General features: G+C 59.9%; 1 protein-coding gene across 8 annotated transcripts in view; it reads right to left on the bottom strand.

Moving 5' to 3' along the window:
- RASGRP2 (RAS guanyl releasing protein 2) overlaps nucleotides 1-12,892 on the bottom strand; it is a 361,639-nt gene that overhangs the window by 333,950 nt on the left and 14,797 nt on the right. The gene's annotated exons all lie outside the window — the stretch shown is intronic.

Here is a 12,892-nt window from a genome sequence, read left to right as displayed (position 1 = left end):
AATGAGGGGTTCGGAGGATGGGAGAGGGTTAAGGAGGGGATCATCGGTGCTGACTCCCCCGTCACACCAGCAAGCACCCAAATGTTCCCCTTTAGGACTTGAGGAGCCGGCCCTGACCCGGAGAGGGTCCCAGAGCAAGAAGACACCACCACGGACGGTAGGACGGGGGGCCTAGCACTTGCAGAGAGATGGCACTCATTAGGGTAGTTATTAATTTGAGATATGGGCGGGTGGGTAGTAGCATCTTAAAGTTCGGTAGGAGCCCAACCGGGGCGGCCTCACCCTCGCGCCCCCCCCGTCAGGACCAGGGCCAGCTCCTGTGGGTGAGGCCTGGAGATTCTCCACGAGCTGGTGACCCCAACCCCTTCCTCTCTGAGCCACCCAACCTCTGTGTGATGCTCCCACCACCAGCCAGCTAGTCGCTGCTCTCTCATCAGCTCCTGATGCTGGATAATGAAGTTGCTAAATAATTCATTGGGATTAATTAAATGCCCATTCGTCAATGGGATCATTGGGTAACCTGGCTGAGAAGGGGGCAAGGGAGAGAAGCCAGCTAGGACCCAGGCATCCAGGCCCCAAACCCTCTCCATCCATGCAAGGACACATGTCTCCAATTCCCCCTAAACAACACTCACCCCTTCCTGGGCCCCAACCCCACTGCTCACCAGGCCAGATCCTTCCTAAACTTAAATGTCTGTCACCCTCAACCTCCAATTCCCAGTCCTCACCCTCAGTCCTGGCCCAATACCTGGGTTCTCTTCACCCTTCAATTCCACCCCCTCCCCACCCAGGGCTGGGGGAGCCACCAGGAGGCAGGCAGGCTTATTTACATAAAATTGCCTTTCTGAAATGATTACCCTTGTAACGGGCTGTCAGAGAGCAATTTATACCCCACACCGGGGAGGGGAATTTGCATCTCGTTAAACTCCGAGTCGTAATTATTTATATCCAACAACCCTCCTGAATATTGCATTGATTTTATTTTGGGGAGGGAGGAAGGGAAGGAGGTGGGGAGAAGCCTGGGAGAGAAGCAGGGAGGGGCCAAAGTTTAGGAAGAGACAAGGAAAGATTGAAGTTGTTGGGGTGGGGGGGGATGGAGCCCAGGAAAAGTGACAGAGACAGAAGAGTAATGGAGGAGAAAGGTGGCCTGATGGGGAGAAGAGGAAAGAGATGATAGAGAAAATTAATCCAAACAGCATTTGTCAAAGCCCTGGATGCTGGGCATTTTTACAAATGGCATTTTACTTAATCACTCTGAGAAGTCCCGCTCTTCCCACTAACCACTGGGGAAGCCCTCATAGAAATTCTAGGGACTTGCCCAAGGTCACACAGCCCGTCAGCAGGGAATTGGGACTTAGATCCACAGGTGTCAGACTCCAGTCTCTCCACAAAGGATACAAAGGGTAGGGCAGACACGGGTGTAGCTCAGGGCAGTGGGAACCAAAAGGAGAGAAGAGGGGTGAGAGAGAAGGTCGGATGGGTGTAGTTCCTTTCTACATGGGAGAAAGCTGGGGTATGAAGGGAGAGAGAGAAAGCTAGGGGCCCCCTAAAAAAAACACAGGGGAGTGAGAAGAGTCGAGGGAAGGCAGGAATGGTTAGAGTGACATGTGTGCCGAAGGAAGAAGGGCCAGAGAAGGTCCCAGGAGAACAGCGGGAGAGTTTGGGGAGCCATCTCCAACAGACCCTCAAAGCCCAGTTCTCAGGTCCTTCCATCTGGCTTCTTCTGACTGTTGCCCCCACCACCACCAACCCCCCACCCCAGGCCCACAGGCATCAATGGGGACTCAAGTGTCCTGCGTCACTGACCCTCCAAGGGCTGCCCCTTCCTGAGCAGGGGACAGAGCAGGCAGACAGCCCCCTCTCCCTCCGAACACTGTCCGGGTTATATATAGCTTTACCACTGCCTCTCCTCATTGGGTAATGGAGATAATTAACATGCGCGGGCTAATTAGCCAATCAAATTAAATGCAGCACCTGCTCCCAAGCTGATTGACGCCCTTACCCCCACACACATGCACCCCCACCCCAGCCCAGGGCAGGGGAGGGGGACCCTCAGGCTTGGGGGAGGGAAAGGCCAAGCCCCCTCTTCTCCAGAAGGGACAGGGAGACCCCCAGCGGAGGCACAGGCCGGAAGACCAGAAAAGTGACGTCCTTCCTCCCTCCCCCGCTGGGGTCTCAGTCTCCGACTGGCCCAGCCTCTCTCTGCCTCTCTCCCAAACCCCACCCCCACCTCTGGACACATTTTGGGGAGGGAATTAATTAGCTATCGATTTCCACTAGCAGAGGGAATAGGATTTCATGCTGCTGTCCACTCACCCCTCAGCTCAGGAAAGGGAGGGGATCAGTTCTCCTGCCCCACCCTGAACCCAATCCCTCTGTCATACTCACATCCCCCACCCTCGAGGGAGCTGGCAGAGGGCTTCTTACTGAAAAAGCCTCGGGGCTGGGTCTCCCTTGTTCAGGAGGCTGGCAGAGCACAGATCGAGTGAAGGTTGGTGAGGAGGCCTCCAGAGGCTGGGGAGGTAGATGCCTGGGTCCTAGGACCCAGAAGGAATTTACCTGGAGGCCAGTGGGGGTGGGGGGAGGCAAAGTGCGTGAGAGTCCAGGAGGGGGTGACTCCACAGGGCCGTGTGTGCCAAGCTGTGGAGGGAGAGTGTGGGAAAGGAGCGGGTACTGTGCTGGGAGGCAGCTGTGGGGGCAGAGACTGGGCTTGTGCGGTATCTCCTGGGAGGGGCAAGGGCAGGGTCTGGGAACCAGGGCCCTTCAAGACTCATTACTCATTCTCCCCACAGCTCCGCAGCCTAGGCCAGCCTGGCTCGGTGCCGGGCACAGGGGCTGCCGGCCTGGCCAGGAGGAAGCCCTAACCCTCCCCCGGTCCTCTCTCCAGGGACCTGGAGACCCTTGGGGCAGCTGCAGGCTTGTGAGACAGAGATGGCCCCAAGAAGACTGTGTGCTAAGTGGACACCTGGGTCCCTTCCACCCCACCCCACCTCACCCCACAGTTCCCCGGGAAACCTGCTGCTCTTCCCCTCCCCGGGACTAAGCTTCTGCTGACCCAGCCTCCAGCCCACCCTTCCTGCCAGGACGCAGGGCGTTCCTGCAAACCTAGGACCCACTAACCTTCCTCTACTCCTGGCACACAGCTCTCCGGGCTCAATCTCCTTGCCATGGGCCGGGCCCATTGCCTTGCACAACTACATCAAGTAAATGGTTCCCCTGGAGTTGTACAAGGCAATGGCCCCTCCCCCACCGGAAGCCCCCTGCCCCCACCGTCCAGGCAGTGCTCCCCAAGACCCACTCTTCTTCTCCAGTGCCCACTGTCAGTGCAGGGACACTGGCCAGAGCAGCCTCGGGATATCCTGTCTGCTGACTGACGTCAGCGTAGTGCACACAGCCAGCCACTGCTGGCCCCCCGACCACTGTTCCTGGGGGACCTGACCTCTCCCATGTTCCCCAGGACTCTGCACCCAGTCAGCCTCCTGGCGCCTCCTACCCACAGATGGCCTCTGCAACCTTGAGCCAATGGGGAGGGGAGCTGCGTGGGGAGGGGGTGTGGGGTGACTCGGCTACTCTGAGGACCTGGCTTACTCTCTCGCCCACTGAGCCCTCTCCCACAGACTCTTTCTAGGTCTTCCTAGGCTGACAGCCGCCTTCTCGTCTCCCACGGCCAGGCCAGGCCAGTGCCACGGCGGCACGTGGACTGCAACTTCTGGGCTCCCCAGTGCACGCCCGGCGCCTGGCTGGACCACCACACGCACTGTCTCAGTTAGGAGTTTGATGGGCCCACTCATCACCCCAGGCTTACAGACAAGCAACCTGAGCTTAGCATGATAAACCCATTTGCCCAAGTGCGAGTGCAGGTAAGGGGTCTGCTGGCTCCAACGCCTGTGGCCTTCCTGCCAGCTTGCCCGGGGCCACAGGCCACAGGGAGGTGTCGAGCTCAGAGCCCACCTTTCTCTGATCTGGCCTTCACAGGGGGTCACTGCCCCCTACAGGCAACCCAGACTTAGTCGGCCCCTGGAACTGAAAACCACAGAACTCAGAGCTCATGGAGTTCAACCCTCTTGCTTTTTCTGAGGTGGAAACTGAGTCCCAGAGAGGGGCAGTGACTGACCCAGGGCCACACGGCAGAGCAAGACTAAAACAAAGGTCACTGGCCTTCCATTCTAGATGCTTCCCCCTGTACCCACCATTCCAGACCTGGGCCTTCTGCCTGACCAAAAGCCTCAGCAACCCCACGCCCCTGGGGCAACCTGAGCGAACGATGCAAATTCCTGGAGGAGAGCTAGTCCATGCCTACTCTGGCAGAGCCCCTGGCCAGGGGCCTTCTCCCCACATCCATCCACCCCCATCTCGGGCCACCTCGATACCACACGCACCCATGCACGCACACACACCTCCAGCCATGGAAACGCCAGCCTCCCTCTGGCTTTCTTCGCCTCATGCCAGCTGGGAGTGTGACAGCAGGGGCCTCCCCCAGGCGCCGGCGAGGAAGAGCTGGGTTTACACACATTCTGGTGGCCCCAGAAGGCAGCCCATGGACAGGTGGGAGAAGTGCGTGTTAGGGGGAGGGAGATTTTGGCTCGAGCTAAAGAGAGCCTTGCTGGCAATTTAAAGCCTCCAACAGTGGAGTAGGCTGCCTCCGGGGGGGGGGGGTGAGTTCCCCTTCTGTGGAGGTGTGTGAGCTGAGCAGGATGACTACTGCTCAGAGTAGCTCAGGAGGGGGCCCTTGAATCCCATGGGAGGGGACATCACACTATTTGAGCCCTAAGGTCCCTTTCAGTCCCAATGTGTTTTTTTGGAGGGCCCCCTCTCCTCCGTGAAACCACAGGCAGGCTTGGTGGGCTGCGAACAGTTCTGACCTCCCTCCTCTGCTCCCTCCTTCCAGCCCTGATGACTTTTTTGGGGAGACCTAGAGCGTGTCCGCATCTGGCCACCCCTCAGGAGTGCGCAAAAACAAAGCAGTGATCGGAGGCACTAACTCCGGAGCCTGGGTTCAAATACCAGAGCTACCCCTTTCTGGCTGTGTGACTTTGGGCAAATCACTTAGCCCCTCTGGGCCTCAGTTTCCTTACGTGTAAAATAGAGGTAATACAGGTGTTGTCAAAATTAAGAGTTAATATATGTAAAGCACTTTATAACAGTGCCTGGCATAGCCTAAAGTATGTGTTGTGTTAATGATTACATTTAAAACTCCTCATCTCCGAATCTTGCAATTTGCAAAACTCCACATGTCCCATGTTTCCTTTGATTCCACCAGGGCCCGGTGAGAGAAGCAATCAAGGCAGGTCTTATCACTGCCCCCTTTTGCAGATGGGGAAACACACTCAGAGAGGAAAAGGGGCCCCCCAAGGTCACAGAGCTTGGAGGTTGCAGAGCTGGGACTCAAATTTTGCCCCCTGGGCCCTCCCCGATCCTGCCGGACACCTCCTCCTGCCTAGGAAGGTGGGAGAAGGTCTAAAGACCAGAGGGAGTCCCATAGCAGCACCGCTGGAAGTGAGGGCAACCTGAGTGTGTACATGGCGGCCCCCTGAGCAGGTCTCTGTGTACCTGGAGAGAAGCACGCAGGGGGCTGGGCACAAGAGGCGGCACCTCGAGGCGTGCATGACGAGGCTGTTGTCAGGTGTGGGGCTGAGGAGTCGGGTGGGCTGGGGACGGAGGTGCAGTTGAATGACTCGGCAAAGTGGGGGCTGGGGCACAGGTGCCTAGGAGCTTGGGGGCAGACAGTGGGAGCGGTGAGCTCACCCGTACGCCCATCCCTGAGCTGTGCACAGCTGGGGTATGCCGACCTGGGTGGGCACACCCCACTGATGCAGGGGGACAGATGGTTTCCAGGGGCAGCCTTGTGAGTAAGCATGAGGTACCTGGGACTGTTCCCATGACAGGTGTGTGCACACGTGTGTGTGGAAGGTTGTGATCATGAGGAAAAGAGCTGCCACTTGCCGGAGGCTCGCTCCATTCCTGACAAATACGCGAGGTAGAGTTGAGAGCATTTAGCCCAGAGCCGGGCCCACAGTAGGAACGCGATGCATACAATTGTTACTGTCACTGGCAGCTCATCTAGTCCTTGCAGGAACCCCAGGAGGTAGGTACGAGGACCCCCATTTTACAGATGAGGACCTGAGGCTCACTGAGGGGCAGAGCTGAGCCCACATGGCGCCCCCATGGTGGTGGCAAGAAGGCTTTGTAAGTGATCAGGTGCCATGCAGATGCTGGATTATCTGTTGAGTGAGTCTCTGAGCCCCATGGGCCTGCCGGTGAGGATGGAGCCAGGCGGGGAGCCGCCCCAACAGATGGAGCAGCAGGGTAGGTGGCATGTGAGACACATGGCCGGCGTCCCCCTGGGAGCTGAGCTCGGAGCTGGGATGAATGGGCAGCGTGGCTCCAGCGTCAGGCAGGGGTAGGGCCCCTAAGGACTAGTGCCGAGGCGGGGGGCCTAGAAATGGGAGTTTCTGGGGAAGGCCAGGTGTAGCTAGTGACGGGGAGGGACTGTGGTCGTGGTCAGGAGGGGTAGGAGGGCATGAGGCTTGGGGGGGCTCTCGCAGGGCACAAAGATATGAGAGTGAACGAGAGTGAATGAAAGTGGGGGAGAAGCTTAGGGGGTGAGCCAGGGCATAAAGGGTGTTAGCAAGCACGAGTGTGTGCCAGGGTGCACACACACACAAAGGCCTGAGGCAACGTGGTACCATGACACATCGTGATGCCGACTGGGGCTGGGGGTGTCCGGGAGGGTGTGTTCCGGAGGCGAGGGTGTGTATGGAGGAGCGCAAGTGTGCTGACTTGACCCTCGTTCCTGGGGACGTGAATGGGTGGGTGGGGAGCTGTGTGTGTGTGTGTGTGTGAGGGTGAGGGCTGACAGTGTGGAGCTGGGGCTGGGGCTCCGGGGGCAGGTAGGGGCCCTGCGTGTGTCGTGTACATGAGCGCAGGGCACCTGGGGGAGGTCTCTGAGGCAGGCAGCGAGGTGGCAGTCTCCGGGTGGGGAGTGTAGGCGTGTGCTGCCGGGAGGTGTATTGTGTATGCAGGTGTGTGTGCCTGTGTAGGTGTGTGTCTGGGTGGGCGCCACCGAGTGTATGTATCAGTGTCAGGTTGTCTGTGTCACTGTCAAGGGCGGGCAGGAGGGAGTAGCTGGACCGGGGCAGAGACTGCGAGCTTCCCAGAGAGGTCCCTAACAGCCCCTCCAGAGCCCAGCGCCAGCCTCTCAGGAGCCCGCAGTGTGGATTCAGCCCAGGCCAAGAAGCCAGGACGGAACCCCGACCCCTGGAGAGAGCTTCCCGGCCACCCGGTGACCACCAGCCCCTGCCTATCGGTCAGTCCCACCCACCCCTGTGGATCTGAGGACAGGATGGGTCTGAGAACACTTCCTCCAGCGGGGATGAAGGAACCCCCGGCTAGACCCTTCTCCCCTGCCCTCAGGAAGATCCGACCCAGCCTCAGATGCCAGCATCCCCGAGGCATCCCTGGAAGCAGGAGGACTTAGGGACGTGGAGTGGCTGAAGCACCCACAAAACAGAAGGCCTCACGATTAACAGACCAGCCGACCTCCCTCCACTCTTTCTTCCCTCGGTCTCCTTTCTCTTTCTACTTCTCTGGCAGAAGATAGAGAATGCAAAGCCCTAAAGTCCCCCAGAAGGAATACCCAGACACAAGGCAGGTGGACAGAGGGAGGGGGGGAGCGAGTGGAAGGTCCTCCCCCACCCCACCCCCAACACACACAAAACCAGAGGTGTATGGAAACCCCCAGAGCAGTGGAGAGGACTGGATGCCCAAACCCAGCCCCTGAGGTTTATTCCATCCCTCCAGGTCTGGACGACTACCCCCTTCACCTCCAGGCACCAAGAAACAATCCTTTCCCAGCCCTCGCTCTTTCAATAAGGCACCAAATGCCTTCACCCAGGACTCAGGTAGGGGTTGAGAGTAAAGAAGACAACCACCCCCCGAAAAGCCAATTTTGCCTCCAAGGGCCCATCGAGGGTTCAAGGGCTCACACCCAGCCCAAAGAACCCCGGGGCAGATGGCTCCTTCAGCTGGGGGAGAGGCTGGGACATGAGAAATTGTCCCCTCCTCTTTGGGGGTGGGGGAGCAAGCCCAGGGCCCTGCAGCTGCCTCTCCCTGCAGCACTCTCTGACCATAACCCTGTCGCCGCCCCCAGCGCATTCCCATCCCAGCACAGCCCCCTCCTACTGATTTCCCAGTCTCCCTCTCCATCGCCCCCAACCTTCCCCCGCAAGCTTCCGCTCCTCTCCCTCAGGCCCCCCATATTTCCCGGCTCTCCACCAGCACAGACCCATCTCTGCCTCAAGCACCTTGGCACCTTCCCCTCCGCTCCCGCCCGATAACCTCCTCTCCCCTTGGCTCCCATCCCCCAGTAAAGCCTGGTCCTCAGTGGTGCCCCCCAGTATGAAGCCCTTGGCCTGGCCCCTGCTCCTTCCTTGCCTCTCCACTTCTCTCTTTCCCCTCTCCAGCGCCCTCTCCTTCTCCCACCAAGCCCAGTTCCTCGCTGGTTTCTCCCCTGCAGACCCTTCAGAGCACAACAGCTTCCCAGCCCCTCTGGATGAACACTGCTTCCAGCCCTTGGGGCTAGCACAGACTGGGGACCCCCCTTCAGAGCCTCCCTCCCAGCCCTCCGGATGCCCCTCCTTCTCGGCCCATCCCCTCCCCCAACGACCCTCCCTCCCACCCCTCCCCACTCACCCCTGCTCAGAACCTGTGCCCCTTCCACAGGGAGCCTCCGACCCCCAACCCCCTCCCCAGCCACTTAGCCTCCTCGCTGTCACCCAGCCAGCCCTCTCAGCCCGGCAGCGCCCCCGCCCCCCAATCCATCCTTCCTGCCTCCCCCGCCCCTCCGATCGCTCCCCTCCCCCGATCCGCTCCCGCCCCCCGCCCGTCTCCGCCGCAGCCCCCCCCCCGTACCTGGTTCTGGGGGCGCCAGGAGCTGGAGGGTGGGGATCAGAGCCCCAGGGCCGCCCCGTCTCCAGCGGGTGGCAGAGCCGGGGCCAGCGGTGTCGGCCGCCTCGCGCCTCTCTCGCTCCCCGCCGCGTCCCCGCCCGCCGGCTCGTCCGCCCGCCCGCCCCGCCGCGGTGCCGCTCGGAGGAGGATGCTCTGCGAGTCAGGGCGGCTGCTCCCGCCGCCGCATCCCTGCAACACCGACTGACGGCAGCATCAGCACCAGTGCCCGCCCCCCAGACACGAGCATTGGGCCACGCTGCGCTAACGGACGAGCGGCGCAGCCAATGCGAAGGCGCAGAAGCCGCCAGTCCCGCTGCTCCACGGGCCCACCTCCCTCCCCTGCCGGGGACCCAGGCGTCCCGGCCCCAGGGCATCCGAGCTCTTCCCCGCCTGTCGCGGTCCTTGGCCCTGGCGCCCAGGCTCCCAACCAGGCAGACCCCCAACTCAGCCCCAATGTCTTCTCCGGCAACCCAGACACCCTAACCTCTCCCGTATTGGGTCGGGTTCTCGGGTCCCGCGTCCCTCGGCCGACGGCCCCGTGTGGCAGCGCCCAGGACTGAGACGTGCCCAAGGAGAGGCTCTGGGCCCCGACTTGGGGCACCGAGGGAGCAGGACCAGTGAGGGAGGGGGCTCGGGCCGCAGCGCCCTCTACTGGTTACGCCCAGGGACGGGCCCGGGCTGCCGGGAGCCTAGGGAAGGAGGACCTGCCCGAGGCCGCGGGGGGATTTTTCCAGCCCCTAGCCTGGCCTCCGCCTCCCACCGCCCGAGGGCGCCCCGGCTTCCCTTAGAACTGAGGCGTGAGGGTCTCAGCTGGGATAAGGAAGGAGGCAGTGGGGGAGGGAAAGGCAGCGATGATGGCGAGGTACACCTAAGGGCTTGGGGTTTCCCAGCCCTGCCTGATGGGAATCCGAGTTTGAAGCCTGGTTCCCAGTCCTGCTCCTACCCTCCCCGTCCAGAGTTCCGGGCAGGACCGGGGGCACAGGTGAGGCTACACTTTGCCTGGATCTCTTAAGGAATCCGGTCTTCTGTCCCCCCGCCCCCAACAGGAGTTTCAGAATGAGCCTGGCGCTGGGTGGAGGCCTTCCCCGTGAGGACACCCTAACTGTGCGCGTGTATGAGTGTGGGAGGAAGGGGACACCCCTTCCCTCCCTCAGCCAATCAAAGATGGACCTGGCACCTAGTGTGTGTACCACAAAGTTGGACCCTGGGCTTCTGAATGAGACTGTGTGTGTGTGTGTACCAGACCATTCGGCCACCTCACCCAGAACCCTGATCTCTGTCGCAGGGCCCGTGATTTGCATAGCCTGTAGTAGGTGGCGCTTCTTTAGCCAGAGGCAACATGCAAGAACACTCACCTTCCACTACTAATGCATGCACGGGCACCCAGGGGCACACTCTCACAGCCATGCCCACCTATCCATGTGCACACAGGCATTCCCAAAGAGACACCCAGGGACAGTTGCAGAAATGCCCCACCGGGGCAAGATACCCACAGGAAGCACATGCTTGCCCAAGAACATACACCTACACATACAAACTTGAGCACACAAGTGCCCGCACACTTGGAGGTAAATGCACGCCCAGGGGAATAGGTGCACACAGAGGACTTGCTCACAGGGTCATTCTGTCGCCGTGAAGCACTTCGCACAGGAGTGGCCAATTACCAAGTAGATGGGCGGGGATCCCCACCCACAAAGTGGTCTTCCTCTCCAGACTGTGTGGGGGAGGAGGGGACCCAGACTGCAAGGGGCGTTTCCTAGAGGTCTGGAAGAGCGGTCTCTAAGCCAGGTCCCAGACTCGAGGCCCACTCTGACCTTGGAAAGACCCTCAGCCTGGCCCCACCAAGGCCACTAGAGGAGCCAGAGAATGGGAACTGCTGAGTCAGGGACTGTAGATGTGAAATAGCCTCTCTGACCCCACAGCCCACTGCCCCACCCATCCCCCACTGCTCACACACACACACACAGAAACATACACACACATACACAGACACAGACTTGCCCAGCCAGACACCAGGGCATGGAGAGACAGGCAGACAGGTGCAGTGACTCAGAGACTCTCTCAGACCCTTTTAGATGGGTGTAAAAAGGGATAGGAGGAGGACAGGGGCAGGGAGAGATGTAAGAGTGAGCATCTGTCTCCTGTCCCTACCCCCAGCTCCCTGGGCCACCTTTGCCCATCAAGGGCAGGAAAGGTCACCTGGCAGCTGCTGCACCTCCTGCCCCTCCTCCCAGCTACAGGAATGTCTCCCCCCAAGGTCCAAGGTTCAGACTACCCATCGTAGTTGGGACCCACCACCTCCAGACAACCCCCCCCGCAAAAAGGCACCCACTCAGTGTGGCCCTTCTCCCAGGCACAGTCCAGCAGGGACACACGGTAGGGGGAAATGCAGCAAATAGAGCGTGTGCATCTGTGCACACAAACACATGCACACACACACACACACACAATGTGAAGGCTCATACACCACATTCACACAGGCAACCATGAAATGACAGTCCCACGTTACACTCCCGGGGCAGGGCAGACCTGAGCCCACGTCTGCATTCACACACACACATTGGGAAGAGGCCAGGCTGGGGCTGAGGGCTGCAGGGAGGGGAGCCGACCAGGCTGCAGGGATGGAGGCAGCGCGGGAGGCACAGGGAGCGAGCTGCTCTTCACTACACAATCGCCGTCTGTTGTTATAGCAACTCAGCCCCCAAATCGTGAAACGGATATTACAGCCTTCAGAGGGGGAAGGGCAGGAGGGGGCTGAGGACACTAGTGCGAGGGACCCGATGGGGGACAGGACTGGGGGCCTGGCAGAGGGCGGTGCCGCAGCTGAGAAGTAACAGGATGGGGGGAGGAGGTGACCTCAATGAGGAGTGGGCCAGGAGTGGGGTGTCAAAGGGAGAGGTGGGCATGGGGTCAGGGGACCCTGAGGGAGGGGCTGAGGCCATTGCTTTGCAGGTAGGAATTGGGGTACTCAAGCCTCCACCCCCAGGACAACCCACAGCTGCTGGAGGATACACCCCAGGTTGGGGGCTGAGGAGGTAACTCCCCCACTCTCCCGGGGGCTGCTTGGAGCCTGGCCTAGCTTCAGAATCTTTAGAAGACCCCCAGTCCACCCTCTTCACCCAGACCAGCCTAGAAGTGGTCTTAGCCTTCCTCAGGTAGCGGTGACCCCCAAAACCTCCGTGCTGCAAGCTCAGGAGGGAAGAGCTGGGCAGGGAGAGGCCACAGGAGGCTGAGAACAGGATCAATATGCATTTCCTCTGGAAGTCACGGTCCTTCCGGCTGGCAGCAGCACCGGGCCAGGAGGCTGCAAGCTCAAGGAGTACACCCCCCACCCTGAAGCATGCAAGCCCAGCAGGGGCTACTGGGGCCTAGGCTGCCCTGGGCCCCACCCCTTCCCCTTCCCCTCCCCCTCGGCCAGCACTCTGGGTTGCCCTCTCTCCCCCATGATTCTCTGCAGTGAGGTCCCCATTGCTGGAAGGATTCAAGCTGGGGCTGAAAAGCCACCTGTCAAGCAAGGGAATTTTGGCTATGGGCTGAAGGCTATGGTTATACATGACCACTGGGCCCAGCAATTGTGGGAGCAAAGAAGCACAAGCTTCAAGTTTTAGACACCCAAGATTCTGGACTCCTGGAGATTCTAGACCCTTCCCCAAACTGTTATATTACAAGGTTTTTTGGTTCTACAGTTCTAGCTCCCAATTCTAGTCCCCCTACAATTCCCAACACATGAGATTCCAGACCTCCCAAGATTCTCTGACTACAGAGTTCTAGACTCCAAGACTCTAGTCCCTATGATTACAGTTCTCAGCCCCCGCACCCCATCCCACCACCGCCCCCCCCCCGTGAAGATTCTAGACTCTGATGGTCTAGGTTAATTACATGGGCCTTTTTATTCCATCTGGAAAATACAAATATTCACAAGAGTCTGTACAACCTTAGGGACGCC

Source organism: Leptonychotes weddellii, chromosome 11 (assembly GCF_054177405.1).
Source record: "Leptonychotes weddellii isolate Sample4059 chromosome 11, ASM5417740v2, whole genome shotgun sequence".
In the NCBI taxonomy this organism is placed as follows: domain Eukaryota; kingdom Metazoa; phylum Chordata; class Mammalia; order Carnivora; family Phocidae; genus Leptonychotes; species Leptonychotes weddellii.
Note: the sequence above shows the minus strand (reverse complement) of the source record. Positions and strands in the feature narration are given on the sequence as shown.